Source organism: Dipodomys merriami, unplaced genomic scaffold, assembly GCF_024711535.1.
Source record: "Dipodomys merriami isolate MVZ:Mamm:240054 unplaced genomic scaffold, mDipMer1.0.p SCAF_16, whole genome shotgun sequence".
NCBI lineage: Eukaryota > Metazoa > Chordata > Mammalia > Rodentia > Heteromyidae > Dipodomys > Dipodomys merriami.
In genome coordinates this window covers 24,551,048-24,568,130 of record NW_027202937.1, presented here as the reverse complement: position 1 = coordinate 24,568,130, position 17,083 = coordinate 24,551,048, and the positions used below count along the sequence as shown (strand labels likewise).

Genomic DNA, 17,083 nt, shown 5'->3' with positions numbered 1-17,083 from the left:
GGACTGCCATAACAAAATACCACAAATTGTGGCTTAAATTAAGAGAATGTCTTTCTTACAGTAGTAGAGGCTGAAGAATGTGTTGACAAAGTAGGTTTCTTTCTGAGACTTCTGCTATCTTGCTATGAAATCAATGCTATGAAATCAAGTTGCTGCTATGAAATCTTCCTTTGTGTGTGTTAGAGAATGCTGTCTAGGGTCTTTTCTGATAAGGGCACTAATCACATTAACCCTGACTAACTCCTGTCTCCAAATACCTTCCCTCTGTGCTTTGGGTTTCAACATATGAAGTTGGATGTGACACAAATCAGTCAGTAGCACTGTGTCTGTTTATGTATTCAGACACCTCCCAGGCCCTCTTCAAGAGTTGGATTTCCTTCTTCCCCTATGTCCTCAAAAGCTCAATCTGCTTCCTTTCCTCAGAATGATTACTTCCTCTGCTTTTCCCCCTTTGCCTCAACCCCGTTTAACATGGAAATCGATGATCCACTTTTTATTACCTGAACATCTACAGAACTGAGCATCTTCATGACAATCACTCTAGAAAAACAAACGCATAATAAAGTTGGGAAAATCTTGAAATGTGCTCAGGACAGACCCCTGCACCCAGTCCATGTTTTCTAGGCTTTTTTTGTTTTAGGTGGAACCCTCCACTCAGTTGCTGCCATTTGTTAATTCCTTGGAGAGGAATGACCTTATGACTTCATGACCCACTAAATTGTTGCCTCTCTGACTGAGTTCCTTCACCCTGACTCTGTGTCCTCCTTCCTCTGACACTGCATGGATTGCCTTAGGTGTAATATAGGTCATTCATGCATTCCTAAAAACCCCAGAGTGGTGTAAAGGTAAGCAAAAATGCCAAGTGGACATTCCCCACTGAGAGAGACAGAAAAGGGCGGCTAGACTGTTGGATAAATAGAAACCAAAATAGTTACATAGAAGAAATAAATGCTAGTGTTGTGTAGCACTGTAGGGGCCTCTAGCATCCATCAGTCTATTATCTATTTGATAAAGAACTAAAAGGGAAGCATTTGAAGTTTCACAGCATAAGGAAATGATTACTGTTTAAGAAGGAAATGTTAATTACCCGGATTTGGTGATTATACATTTCTATACATGTATCAAATTATCACTGCGAATTATCACCAAATTACCACCAAAATCATGTGCAAGTATTGTATGTTCATAGTATGTTTCATTGAGGAGAAATCTCAAAGTAATATAGTGTCTTCAAGGTCAGTTATAAGCCACAGGAACAGGAAAGAAACGGAGTATAATAAAGCAAGGCACCAGTAGCTCACACCTGTAATCCTAGCTTGCAATATTCAGAGGATTGAGGTTCAGCCCAAGCAAAAAGTCTGTGAGATTCCATATCCAGAATCACTAGCAAAACTCTGGCCTAGAGGCATGGATCAAGTGGTAGAGCACCAAGTGAGCACACAAGCCTAGTGAGTTTGAGGCCCTCAGCTTAAATTCTGTTACTACCATTAGTAGTGATGAAGCTGCTGCTGCTGCTATAATAACAGCAGATTTTACAAGAGTCCTTTCTGACTTTGCTATGCAAAGTGTTTTGTAATAACACAAACACGTCTTCAAATAATTGTCGAGTGTCAGCATGAATCCCTGGCTGACGGGGTGATAAACACAATGCCTCCTTGCAAATTAAAGGCTTCGCTGAACATCTTTGGCCAAGCCATAGGGGAAAAGCATGAGATTTCTTCTGTGATCAATTGTTCTGACTTCTTAAAGACGTTGGAAGATTTGTCCCTCTGAGAGATACAGATACAATGGTGTCAAATTACTCATGAGTCACTAAGAAATCTGAAAAGTACTCATTTCTAACTCTTCAGGGAGAAAGGATCCAAACATGTGACAGGCCCAGTTGCTGGCTCTATATTTTTCTTACTAACTATTCTTAGCAAGTGTTGTGGTTTCCACAGCCAGTTGGCTTCATCTGGCAGCTGATCATAATGTTCTGTGTTCATGGTGGTGGCTTAAGACACTGCTTCTGAATTAGAGAAGGTAGAGGATACCTATGGATACCTTTATATCATGGGAAATGAGCGATGACATCATACACTTGATGCTATTCTAGTGTTTTTTGTTCTGTAATTCATTTAATGTCTTACCTTGTATCAATCTCACTTCTTAATTGAATCCCAGAATATTGCATTACTTTTACAAAGGAGAAACTTTCCTTAGCCCAAAGAAACAATTTGACAACATAAGGATATTCAACATGATAGACTACACACAGCTTCAAGTAATAAAGTAGAAAATATCCTGTGTGTGGATATGAGTCATAGAGAACAGAAAAACTGCAAGAGGATTGTTTGATTGTAGGAACACTAATTGGTTGGTCGGTTTTAGTCCATATGCATGTATCTGTCTGATATGTCAGGTGAGTGCGCATGGGTATGTGTGTGTGTGTGTGTGTGTGTGTGTGTGTGTGTGTGTGTGTGTGTGTGTGTGTGTGTGTGTGTTGTTCAAGAAAATTCATTCTCTGCAACTTGTTGAAGCTGGTGAGGAAGAAATGTTCAGGACCAGTGCATAGGTATATAGGGGTCTCTGCAATGGGTCTTACAGTAGGAAAGATTGAGCAGTTCCCTTCTGAACGCTGAAAAAGTAAAGATTTATGGCTGTGGAGTGGGGTGAGGATCCATGGATGTTTACTGACAGAAAACACTTTCAGAAGGAAGGAGATTCGTGTGTGTGTGTGTGTGTGTGTGTGTGTGTGTGTGTGTGTGTGTGTGTGTGTGTGTGTGTGTGTGTGTGTGTGTGTGTGTGTGTGTGTGTGTGTGTGTGTGTGTGTGTGTGTGTGTGTGTGTGTGTGTGTGTGTGTGTGTGTGTGTGTGTGTGTGTGTATACCAGCCTGTGTGATCAGACATCACCTAGGGTATTTATATTATTCTCTCAAGAACGCTATCACAAATCACCATAAACTCAGTAGCTTACAACAATTTATTTTCACAATGTGGAGGCCAGAATATAAAGTCATGGCATTAGCAGATGCTCCTGGCAGCTCCGAGGAAGGCTGTCTCCCATGGTTCCCTATGGACTGGTAGCCACTGCCGATCCTTGGTGTTCATGACTCTAGCAGACACACTAAAGCCTGTCCTATAAGACAGGAGATGCACAGAGGCTCTGAGATCTCACAGCAGAGGTACAAGTTTCCAGGAAAGTTGCCTAGAAAAATGTATCCTAACCAAGGACAAAATAGATGCCCACAAAGCCTGGACAGGAGCCTAAAAAGAACCCTCTTGTGGGAGGGAGACACAGAGTAGAGAAATGAAGGTTAGGGTTAGAGTTAGGTTTAGGTGGGCAAGGGTCAGCTGTGAAATTCTGTGTGTGTGCATAGAGGTGTGAAGGAGTCTGGACGCTATCCCAATGGGATAAAAAAATTCTCAGAGGATTGCATTTTAGGAAAAATCACTGTCTGTACCATGGGAATACCTTGGAATGGTACAAAATTTTGTTTTCAAGTTTATAACATCTATGTATTTATCTGTAATAAGAGAAGATTTACTTGTGTTAGAATTAAGAAGACAGCTCATTACTGTAAGATCAAATGTAATTTTAAGTGTTCCTATTGATTCTGGTCACAAGGACACCAGTAGCAGGTGGTTGATTATAACGTTGAGGAGAAAAGAAGACAGTTGAGACTTAAGTAGCAGTGACATTCGGAGCTGAAGTCTATGAACAGAGCAAGAGATATTTAGGAGACAGAATGAGCAAGACTTGATTACAGTGTGTGTGTGAGAGAGAGGATGAAGAAAGAATACATATAGAGCCACATTTGGGTTTCTCTCTGAGAAGTTTGGTGGGTGGAGGTACCACTTACTGTGTCAGGGTCACTGAACAGGAGAAGGTTGTTAAAGATGACGATCAGTTTGGGGGCATGCTGGCTTCTGTGTGTGTTCAAGACATCACTGCTCTTCAGTTTTCTAGAGAGCCCCCTGGGGACAGAAAATGGCATCTAGGAATCCATACTACAAGTCCTGTGTTCCCAGAATGTCGCTTAAGTATGGAGTGACAGAATATGAAGTGTGAATCACAAGGGTTGTGGCGTCCCCCAGGACCCCCATTTTGTAATATTTATTTGTTTTAATTAATTCACTTGTTATTATTAAGGTGGTATACAGAGGGATTACAGTTAGAGGGATTACAGTCAGGTTATGAGTACATTTCCTTTCATACAGTGTCTTCTGTTCCCCCACTCCCTCCCAGTCCCTCCCTCCATTCTCCACCCATGAGTTGTATAGTTCACTTTCATCAGTAGGACCCCCATTGTTGGAAGATATGAGCAGAGGCAGAGAATGGCAGATAGACTCACTGGGGCCTTGGGAAGGAACCCCAGTGACACAATGATACTACCAAACTAAAGGTAGAGAAAGTTGAAGAAAGGAAAGAGAAGAGTAATGCTGACACATCCTGAAAAGATAGTAAGGATGGACAGATGTCCAGTGCATTTAATCTTTTGGAGGATAACCGTTTGGAGGAAGCCAGATAGGAATCTGGGATTTAGTTGCCATAGAGTTAAGAAGTAAATACAAGGGGAGAGATTAGGGTATTTTTTTCTTCAGGAACTTGGACTTGGAGAAATGTGGAGTACTACAGAGTAAACCCAAAAGAGGCTGTGAGCTTGAGGGAGGTACTAAGAATAATCCAATTACCAAGCTTCTGCGTTTGCCTCAATGGGGCTTTGGCATTGAGAGGGAAGTTGAGTCACCAGCAGAGTGATTACAAAGCTGAAGAAGAACATTTTCACACGTTTTCCAGCAGTCACCAATACTCATAACTAGGGAAAACAAACATGCAAATAAAGTGTTATTTAGCATCTGATTTTAATAAGTCGTCCAACAAAAGTGAGTGGCTTTCCACATGTAGCTGGATCACACATTCCCTTTGGGTGATTGTGTGGAGTATTCAGTCTGGGTATGATCCTCAGAACCAAAATGAAATTAAAAAGAGGTCACGCGTTCTTACTTGTATAGCTATCATAACCCACAATGGGAATACATACAGGTTACAAGGCAAGGCAGCTATACTGGCCTATGTTATTTTAAAGAAAACTGTAATAGATTCAGGCTACTGTGGAAATCAGTACCTTCTACTGGATGACAAAAGAGGCAGTTGATTTCAAAGTGAATTGTACCCAGAACTCTCTGCTTGTAAGTCTTTCCTTTATTTTTCAGCAAGGTCACTGCACATGGTAGAGAGTAGATGCCCAATAAACACATATTGAAGTTAAAGTCAGATGGCTAGACAGGATGTTTTTTTGTAGTTAAACCACAATCAAGTAGAAGAGAGAAAGCAGTTGTTGCATCTTAAGATGGAAAGCCTTACTTGGCCTTTGAGGGATCTGGCACATTTCTGGTTGTTTTTTCTATTTATCACAGTTATATGAGCTTAGGGTAAATAACAATATTTATTCAAGGTCAGATTATTTGGATAGGACTCTTGGTTGGGTTAGCAACTGATATTTAAAAATCCCCCAAACTTTGTGATTTAATGTAACAAAACCATTGTATTGTCTCCCATGTCCTGGGGATTGACCAGGTTCAGCCAGTAAGTTCTTCTGTTGGTCTTATTGGGAATCTTACACACATTTGGAAGTAGATGAATTGGAATCATCTGAAGCAAACAAGACATATAGTCTCCATACAGTCTCAAGACCTTCTGCACAGTGTCTTTCTATGGTCTCTCCAACATCATCTCAGGAGTAGAAGGGGGAAGGCCTTTTTATGTCTGGGCCAGGATGATATTCACAATGTGCCTGTGGTTCAAGCAAGTCACAAGACCACCTAGATTCATGGCTGCAGTGAACTTTATGATGTGAATGCCAGGATCCTCTTTGGAAGCCAACTGCACCATCATTCAAGGTGTATCAAATAACAGATGGTGCCTGTTCCCTTCCTCTTGGGTAGAATGTACTACCTGCAGTTTTACACTGACAGTAACAACAGCAGGAGCCATCATGTTACGTTTATTATGTCATGTGATGTGAAACATTCATGAACGACTTTTTCCATACTTCCAAGGCTTCAGCCTTACAATAGACCTACAGGATATGGTTAGCCAGTGAAGACACTGAGACTCAGAAAGACGGAATAATTGGTAGAGATTATAGAGCTAGGATTTGAATTTGGCTGTACAGTTTTCTACATGATATTGCATGTCAGATCTGTGAGTCTAGAGCTAATAATTTAGGTGATTTAAAGAATGTCACCAGTGACATTTGAAGATGCTTTTTTTTTCTGACATACCTTTCTAAAGCTGAAATGTGAACAGAAGCTCAGTGATCAAACCTGACAGTGGAAGTCATCATATGAGTCTTTCTCAAATGCCTTGGAAGGCAGAGCGTAGCCTGTTACACATCTTTGCCCTCCAAATGGCATATTCATGATGAGTGTGTTCTAGTTGTTGAATGGGTAAGTCAATACAGATAGGACATCCCTAATCCGGACATTCAGAATGCTCCAAAGTCCAAATTTTGAGCTAAGGACTACTTAATCTATACTTGCTCAGCCAGTACCGCTCAGAATCGTGGCATTAATGTTCTCACTGGACCTCGGCCTTATTTCCCTATACCAGGCATAGGAGCATATTTTGTTCTGAGGTCAGCATGTAGCAATCACACAGGCCTTTAAAAGGGTCACTAGATTTGGGGCTGGATAGATACAGTACTAATTCTATAAAAGGACACAAAGCATCCAGCATTCATCATAAGAAGTAGGTGTGGCCACAGACTTCAATGATAAAAAGTTTTCAAGGAGAGAGGTGCTGTTGAACAACGGCCAGGGCCTAGGCACTGGAACCTGGTTGTAGGGTTAACCCTAGGCAGGTTGGATACATTCCCCTTGCCTTGTTTTTCTCATCTTTGAAATACACTTGAAACTGGTACCTCAGGAAGTTGTTGTGAGGATTCAGAAAGATAATAATTTGTAGACAAACTTTTAGGGTTGTACTTTGCATACAATCAATTTTGTCTGTCATTGTTGTCTTCTAGGCATACACCCAGAATAAGGAAAGACTTTTTAAGTTTTGAGTCTGCTGGTGATGATCCGCTTCTCTGACATCTGGGCAGTGTTTGTTTAAAAGACTGAGCATGGAAGCCTGCTTTTAAACACACACAGTGTCAAGCTGGGAGTTATCCCCGGGTTTCTTAAGTTCCAACAAGTAGATTCATTAAAGCATTTCCTCCCCTCTCTGAATCACTGTAAAGTGAACTGACACATTGGCCCCGAGGAAGAGCTCCATCCTGTTTCCCCTGGGTAAGTCATGGGCAAAAATACACATGACAGAAAAAGCCATGCATTGGGAATAGGGTCAGTAGGTCCAAAGTCTCCATTTGAAAATCTATGGCAAGTCAGAAGGCTCAAAAAGAGAAGATTCATAAGCAGAATGGCCCATGTGCTTCATCTTCATGTCTCATAAAGCAGAGTGTAGTTACTACTGAAGCAGGCTAAAAAGTATAAATCAGACTTATGCCAGGCAAAGCAGGGAATGTGGTCACCCTATACACAGCCATGGAAATAGAAATGGCTGTTCCTGAGGTCAGTTTTGTTTTACAAACAGAAGTGCCTGCTCTCTTTCAAGAAAAAAATTGAATTCACCAGCACATTAGAATGGCCTGTCTCTCTCCCTCCCCCCCCTTTCTTTCTCTCTCTTTCTCTCTTCCTCCTTCCCTCCCCTTCCTCCTCCCTCTCTCTTTCTCCTCCCCTCCATTTCAGTGACATAAATTCCGGGTCATTCCCTTTGCTTCTTTTCGGAATTAGATTTCTTTGTCCCCAGTCCTCTTTGTCCACCTCCTCTCCTGAACTCTTCTGCTGAAGGTCTTGATTAGAAATTCTGCTCCAGTGCAGTATTCCACCAGCACCATATTCTGTCTTCCTTCAGCATGTCTTACTCTCCAAAAATCTTGGTGGCTTCTGTCTTCATTTCAACCCACTTAGGCCTGGACACCTTTACCCCTTCCAAAGCCTCCGGAGGACTCAGTACACAATTGTTACAGCTGCCTCTCACTGGGGCATGTGAAAATCACCTTTGACCCTCCCTGAGCTTTTGAACTCAAGTTTTCTTTATTCTTTCTTCACTATCTCATCATGCTCTTTATCATGATGTTCTAGGTGGATCATAAGTTGCATCTTCTAATGACTTTTGTAGACATCTTAGTTTGTACATCCTACCATGTTTTCACAACAAAATCACCCAGTGATGCGTCTTTCAAAATGAATTCCACTAGTTAAATGATAGGTGACTATAGTTCTCTTCCATTTCCTTTCCTCCTAGAATATGTTTATTTCATGTAAAGCTCCTTGGTTCATCCAGTTGGATGAACATTTGCTGTTTCCTATCCATGCAGCAGCATTGGATTTAGCTCTCCTTACAGGCCTAATTTGTGTCCTTGGCGGATGACAGAACCAACCTTGGGCAGAATTTAAAATATAGATTGTCTGAGTTCACTTCCTGTTGCTAATCACATAATACCATAGACTAAACAAGTTATACAGAAAAGAAGTTTAAGCCAGGTATGGTAGCTTGTGCTTGTAATCTCAGCTATCTGGGAGGTAAAATTTGGAAGGGTAATGCTTTGAGGCCAGCTCCCCAACAAAAAATGGGAGCTCCTATCTGAAAAATATCACTAAAACAAAAAGGGCTAGAGTAGTAGCTCAAGTGGTAGAACAAAAAGAAAAACAGTCCTTGGGACTAGTTCAAGGTCAAGAGGCCAACTCTGGTAATGGCCTTCTTACTCGTATATTCCCAAGGTAGCAAAAGGCAGGAAGTGCTCAAAAGATGCACCAAACTGACTTTTTATGTAAGAACTATTCTCAAGACAACTTTCTAAACCTTAAGTCACTAATTCATTAATTATATGAGCTCAGAACTGTAGGCACCTCTTAAAGATCTACTTGGGTCTAATCTAATGTCTCCTAAACAAGAATTAGTATTACATTGTGGGCTGGGCACCTGTGGCTCACACCTGAATCCTGGCTCTACCCAGGAAGCTGAGATTTGAGGATTGTGGTTCAAAGCCAGCCTGGGCAGGAAAATCTGTGAGACTCTTATCTCCAATAAACCACCAGAAAACCAGAAGTGGGGTAGTGGCTCAAGTGGTAGAGTGATAGTCTTGAGCTGAAGAGCTGAGGGACAGTGCCCAGGCCATAGTTCAAGCCCCACAGCCAACAAAAACAACTATATATGTATGTATGTATGTATGTATGTATGTATGTATGTATGTATATATATATATACATATATATATATATATATATATATATATATATATATATATAAACATTGTGGGTTGTAAGGGATCCACCATCGTAAGGTTATGTACACCAGATGCTTCCTTTATACCCTGTTTGACTTCCCCTTCAGAAGCATCCTGATGTGAAAATGAATCACTTGGAGAATACTTCTGAATCAGGTCTCAATATAATTTCCAGGTCCAGTCCACTTCCTACCTCTTCCATCGCTTTTTAATCTAGATGTAAATTGCTCTGGATTTCCTGTGTCCCTTCAGAAATCTTTGGCTGTTTCTCTTTGGTTTTGTTTCACTCAAACCTTATAGTTACTGCGTAATATACTTTAGTATTACCAATACTGAACAAGCTGCCATGGGCTTTTTATGTCCCAATGGTCTTGTGAAATAGTTACTTCTAATATTTGGGTTATCCACAAGGAGAGTAAGACACAAGACGTGTCAGTAAATTCCTAAGCGTCACGTAGCAAATGAATGGTAAAAATACTATTACAAAGCATTCTGGGCTTTCCTTAGAAATATCACCTTTACAGGTGATTTGAAATCATGATGTATAAAAAGGTCATGATATATAAATATCAGGTAGTAAGTTTTCAACATACTTGACTTCAGAAATCTGATTGTAGTAGGAAAGAATATAGAAATAAGGTTTGGTGATTTCAGATATTTATACTTGGGAAAGGTAACTCTATGATGTGTGTTAACTTGTCTATTTAAAAAGAGGAGGGAAACAACAAATTCTCAAAGAAACAACTGCCCAATAAATAAGTGGGCTAAAGACTTAAAGTGAAACTTCTCTGAAGAGGAAAGAAGAATGGCCAATCGACACATGAAGAAATGCTCAACCTCTCTAGCCTTAAAAGAAATGCAAATCAAAACAACATTGAGATACCACCTCACCCCAGTTAGAATAGCTATAATCAAGAACTCTAATAACAACAGATGCTGGAGGGGATGTGGACAGAAGGGAACCCTACTGCATTGTTGGTGGGAGTGTAAACTTGTTCAACCACTTTGGAAAGTAGTATGGAGGTTCCTCAAAAGACTCCACATAGAGCTCCCCTATGACCCAGCAATCCCACTTTTGGGCATTTACCCAAATGATCACAAACAAGACCACACTAAAGCTACCAGCACAACTATGTTTATTGCAGCCTTATTTACCATAGCTAAGATATGGAACCAACCCAGATGCCCCTCAGTAGATGAATGGATCAAGAAAATGTGATACACACACAATGAATTTCTATGCCTCCATCAGAAAGAATGACATTGCCCCATTTGTTAGGAAATGGAAAGACTTGGGAAAAATTATATTAAGTGAAGTAAGCCAGGCCCAAAGAAACATAGGTCCCATGGTTTCCCTTATTTGCAATAACTAGTATATGTCTGAGTCAAGCAGAAAAGGTCAGATAAGTTGATGTTAGGGAAACGAACCCTAAGATACATATTCAAATGTTTTTTTCTTTCTTGGGATTGTTTCTAACATATTTATAAGATTATTTCTTTGTTGCTTTGTATGTTCCCCCCCACCCCAGTATAACCCCTGCTTTCATTGTATTTGATGTTGGTATAATTTGTGGAGGGGAAGGGAAAAAAACAAATCATTTAAATAGGGATACAGGTGGACCCATTGCAACAGTGATATGTACAAGATGTTATGTCGAAAAACGAACTTTACAACTTTGGGGGGGGGCGGGGAGATGGGAAGGGATGGTAAGGGGAAACAAAGGAGGAGGCAACAATGCTTGATAAGAAATGTACTCATTACCTTGCCCATGTAATTGTAACCCCTCTGTACAGTATGTTCACAATAAAAAAATAATAATCATAAAAAGAGGAGAGAGCCAAGTAGATGACTCATGTCTGTAATTCTAGTGACTTAGGAGGTTGAGTTCTGAGGATCATTAGCCCAGGCAGAAAAGTCCCTGAGATTCTTGATCTCCAATTAACCACCAAAAAAACTCCCAAAAAGTGGAGCTGTGCCTCAAGTGGTAGAGCATTATTAACCTTGCACAAAAAAGCTCAAGAACACCACCCAAGCCCTGACTTCAAGCTCCAGGATCAGGATCAACACACACACACACACACACACACACACACACACACACACACACACACACACACACACACACACACACACACACACACACACACACACACACACACACACACACACACACACACACACACACACACACACACACACACACACACACACACACACACACACACACACACACACACACACACACACCACACACACACACACACACACACACACACACACACACCACAATAAATAAATAAATATATAGGGATTACACTGGACATCAGTACCTTATATCTGTAATCCTAGCTATTCAAGCCTGAGATCTGGAGAATTACCATTTGAAGCCACTCTGGCAGAAAAGTCTGCAAGATTCCATCTCAAATATAGCAAAATGTCAGACTGGAGCAATGGCTCAAGTGGCAGAATACCAACCATGAGTAAAGTTGCTAAGCAAGAGTGTGAGGCCCTTAGTTTAACCCCTATACGCTCGCTCACTCAGCTGACTCTCAATCCCTCTCTCTCTCTCTCTCTCTCTCTCTCTCTCTCTCTCTCTCTCTCTCTCTCTCTCTCTCTCTTTCTCTCTCTCTCTCTCTCTCACACACACACACACACAGACACACACACACATACATAATTTGTGGTTAGTTTTATTGAATTCTTTGTTATGGCATAGGGGACACAGAAATGACACTAATCCATTACAAGTTGAGGTTTGTGTGACTTCAACTAATATGTACTCATTGTACTATAGAGAAAAATAGACATGAAGCTTCCCACGAATCCAGCAGCTCTGACACATTGGAAGGGCCACCTTCTCTATCAGCCTGAGGGAGAGCTGGGCATAGAAAGTGAGTGAGATATTCCTGGAATGACAGGAGTGAAAGAAGGCATTGTGTACCCGAGCTGGGCTGAGCTGTTGGAGCCTGGCTGAGAGGCTGGGAGGGGGACAACCTCACATAGCCCCAGGACTTTTCCTGTGTAATCACAATGGGTGATAATTAAGGGCAGGCAGTGAGAGGCTTTTGTGAATAGAAGTCAGAGGAGCACTAATGATGCCCAGATGAGATATAATTGGGGCACAGAAGACAGTTGTAACATTCACTGTATTTTTGTTCTCAAACTAACCAAGTGTAAGTTTCTAAGGGAATGACGGTCTCTTCTCGGGAATACCAACATTTTTTTTGTGTCCACAGTCTCTGGTTTGTTTGGGGGACATGAAAGGCTCTGCTAACACATCCAAAGTTGCTTGCTATCATTGTTTTCTAGAAAAGGATCTTTTAGTACTTTGCAGTGTATAGGAAGAGGGTTGTTTAACTTCATCATCTGAGCATCATGCTAATTACATTTCCAAATGTTTCCATGAAGAATATATGAAACAACCATGAACTGTAATTCTGCAGTTTCACACTTACATATTGCTATGTAATGAAAGTCATACAATGTATCTAGTGTAGCACAAAAGTATTCCATGCACGGACAGTTTGAAATGTTCATTGCAAGATTTGCTTTTACCAAAAGTCTGAATTTCACCTGCCCAATGAATGAATGACAGGGACATCATTTCAGAGATCTAGACCAGATATTTAGAGATATTCAAAATAATGAGTCTCCTCCTACTGGCCACATCAGTGTCCAGAAAGACCAGTGGGCTCTTGGATGTTGAATTCCACCTATGGATCCTAAGTATCTCTAAGTAACTTCATTTGTTAATTTCTACCCTCCTTGCCAATGCTGTCATAATGTTGTATGGAAATTCTAAATAGAAAACTTGAGATTTTTTTTTTTCTTTCTTTCTTTCTTTCTTTTTTCCTTTTGGTCAGTCATGGGGCTTGAACTCTGGGCCTGGGTACTGTCCCTCAGCTCTTCCACTCAAGGCAAGTGCTCTACCACTTGAGCCACAGCACCATTTCCAGTTTTCTAGTGGTTTATTGGAGAGAAGAGTCTCACAGAGTTTTCTCCCTGGGCTGTCATTGAACCTCGATCCTCAGATCTCAGCCTCCTAAGTAGCTAGGATTATAGGCGTGAGCCACTGACATCTGGCGAGGATTTTTTTCCTTTTATTGATAGATGCTATTAAAGCTTGAATGTAGAGACAGAACATCCTCAATGCTGACAGTCATAAATTATGATTATACATTCTTGCTTTCATAATTTCACATAGATGAAATCATTTCAAAAATGAAATAAATATAAATCTCTCTTGTCTTAGCTTTGCATTTAATATGATGTAATAATAGAAACTTTTGCTCATAGCCAGTAGCTCCTTTCCTAACATGAGTTGTTATAACCCTGCTACAAACATCTGTGTGGGTAGCATTGCTTTCTTTAGGGTGTTTTCTTTGGGATAGAGACCTGGTTCAGGGGTGCATTGGTGTGTGAAATAGCTCTGTGGCCTTTGCTTATGGGAAGGTGGTGATAATTTGCACCACCTGTGATGTGGAGAGTAATGACTTCACACTCTGTGGGGAAGGGATGGAGATGTGTGGTGGTGTGAAGTGAAAGTTGTTAGTGAGAAATCACGCAAGGGCCATGAGACTTTTCCCTAGGTATTCCAAAGCTGGACTACAGTAGCTTACAGAAGGTCGGATCCTTGGCCTCAATATAAGCTGATTTTTTTTTTCTGTTGTAATTTATTACCAACTCCTGGTGTGAATGTTACAGATGTCCCATCCACTGAAATCGAAACATTTTCCCGTTGTAATAACAGAACTTCAGTAGTTGAAAGATACTCGGGTAGATTTACCAATCTAAACTACCAACACCATAGCAGGAATATTGTTTACAAATGGTCACTGATAATAGGATTCACAGGAAAGGAAGCACAGGAGGAAATAAATCAACTGTTTCATAATAACTTTAAGGTAAGGTATGTGAATATTGGAATTATATCAACCAGTTACTTGATAACTTTTTGAACATGACACAGTTAAAGCTGGAACCACAGCCATTACTACATCAGCACATTTTTTTTTTAGGCAGGGGAGAAACACTTGAGAGAATTAGCAGAGAAGGGACCAACTACTGTATGCTTTTTTTTTTTTAAATCATAGTAGGGACTGCAGACTCTATAGACTAGTATGAAAGGTTTTAAACAGAGAAACAGAAAATCAAAGAAAAGGAAAATATGCCCTATGTGCATACATATGTATCTATATGTACATGTGTCTATATACATATATACATGTGGATATGTGTGTATATCTATCTATACATATACATATGTGGTCTTGACATCACAGATAATTAAGAAACACAAGTTGAAATTTGTAAGATACCATTTTTTAGATAGTTTGGGAACTGACTGGGAAACAACCATTGTCATACAGTGTTGCTGACAGCAGGTAAACACGGCGCAGGCTTTTTTGATAGCCAGTATGACAAGAATGACTAAAATTGTAAATGCTCTTACAGTGTACCAACCTAGCAAAGAATGGTAAAACAAGGAAGAACACACTGGGCATAAGAAAAAAAATATGTTGTAAAGTTCCAATTATGAGAGGTTGAAGTTGTGGCTCAGGCAGTACAGCACCAGCCAATGAGAGAAAACGTTAGATACCAAGTTCAAATCCTGCTTTTGGACCAATAAATAAAGTTCCAAATAGGAAGAAAAGCCTGCCCAGAAGAAATTATGAATGGTCAGGAATTCTACCTTACATGGATGCTTGCAGAAGCACAGTGAGAGGGTGTATAAGGTCATTCATCACAGCAAAAATGTTGGAAGCAGAGTAAATAACATCAGTGGAGGATGGGTTGTATAAATCACAGCTGTCCTTTACCATGGAGTGCCAGTAGGCTAGCAAACAGTGCAAGAAAGATTTATAGCTTCGGTTATGGAGAAAACATTAGGTACATAGTTAAATGAGAAAAGGAGACTAAGCTGTACAACAGTACATATGCTAAGATATTGTTGGGATTCATTTGAAATAATAGATTATATAATATATATCTATATACATAGCCAAAATATCTATAAAATATTCATTTTTGCCTATGTATTTTTCTGCAAAAAATATATGGAAGAAACATTTGAGAGTGTGGTCATCTTTGGGAAACTGAATTAGGGTATTCAAATTAGAATTACTTAAATGATTATCAAACATATCTCACTGAGGATCGACTATGTATAGACTAAGTATAGACTTTGCCTAATCTAATCTTGGTTTATCACATGTATTACTTATGTGTCATTCCATTCCGTGCTTTTTACATCCTTATATAGATCAATCATTAATCATCACAAACATTCATGAACACCAGCTCTATTTTATTCCCATTTTTATGAGAGAGCAACTGTGGCCCAAAGAGGTGAAGCAACTTTCCCGGAGGGCTCATAGCTTTTAAGCTCAGAAGGAAAACTGGCTCACACCTGCAGTCTCAGCATTCAGGAGGCTAAGGCAAGAGGATTATGAATTTGAAACCTGCACTACATACCATGTTTGAGGTCAGCCTGGGCTACAGTGAGACCTTATCTTAAAGCCACAGCAAGAAGGCTGGGCACCAGTGGTTCATGCTGGTAATCCTAGCTACTCAAGTGGTTGAGATCAGAGAATCAAGGTTCGAGGCCAGTCTGAGCAAAAAGTCTGCAAGATTCTGTCTCTGATTAACTAGCAAAAACCCAGGCTGGAGATACAGCACAAGTGGTGGAGCACTAGCTGTGAACAAGCAAGCTGAGCAGGAGGTCAAGGCCTTGAGTTCAAACCCTGGCACCAACAAGAAAAAGAAAAGAGGGAGGATTTGAACTTTGGCAGTCTAGCATCCCATTTCGCTATACTTTTGCTGAATTAGTTTTGGTTATTCATAATTCAATCAGGAAGTCTTTTCATGGACTACATAGACTAAGGTCTTTTTTTTTTTTGTTCTTTTGTGACAGGCCTGGGGCTTGAACTTAGAACCTGGGTGCTATCCCTGAACTTTCATGCTCAAGGCTAGTACTCTACCATTTGAATCACAGCTCCATTTCCTACTTTATCGTGGTTAACTGGAGTTCAGAATCTCATGGACTTTCCTGACTGGGCTAGTTTTGAACCACAATCCTTAAATCTCAGCCTCCTAAGCCCTGGGAAGGTGGTTCAGTGGTAGAGTGCTTGCCTTGCATGAATGAAGCCCTGGGTTCGATTCCTCAGTACCACATAAGCAGAAAAAGCTGGAAGTGGTGCTGTGACTCAAGTAGTAGAGTGCTGTCCTTGAGCTGAAGAGCTGAGGGACAGAGCCCAGGCCCAGAGTTCAGGCCCCATGACCAACGAAAAAAAAATCTCAGCCTCCTGAGTAGCAAGGACTACAGGTGTGAACCACTGACACACAGCTGAATAATGTCTTTTGTAATGGCCCATATCTCCAGTGGATGCCTTTATTCTGGCACAGAGTTCATCCAGGCTTCTTCTGGAGATTCAGAAGACATTTCATAAAGGGGAAGGAGTGCCCTGCTGTAATATGGGTCTTAAATGCCCCCACAAGCCCATGGGGTGAAGCCTGAGATGCTATTGGAGAGACGTGGAACTTTGAAGAGGGATGGAGTTAGGTCATTAGAAGTGTGTCCCTGAAGGGGCTGTTGAGACCCTGCCAGCTCCTGTTTCTTCTTGCTTTGCTGCCAGCTGGAGTGACAGATTGTCCTGTCTGTCAGAAGCCTCTGCCATGATGTGTTGCCTCAGTCCTTGCCCAAAAGCAACAAGATCATTTGACCATGGACCAAAACTTCCAAAACTGGAGCCAAAGTAAACCTTTCATCTCCTAAGCTGATTTGTCTCAGGTATTTTGTTACAGTGATA

General features: G+C 40.7%; 1 protein-coding gene across 8 annotated transcripts in view; it reads left to right on the top strand.

Moving 5' to 3' along the window:
• Positions 1 to 17,083, top strand: part of Phactr1 (phosphatase and actin regulator 1) — a 434,482-nt gene that overhangs the window by 269,768 nt on the left and 147,631 nt on the right. The window lies entirely within an intron of this gene.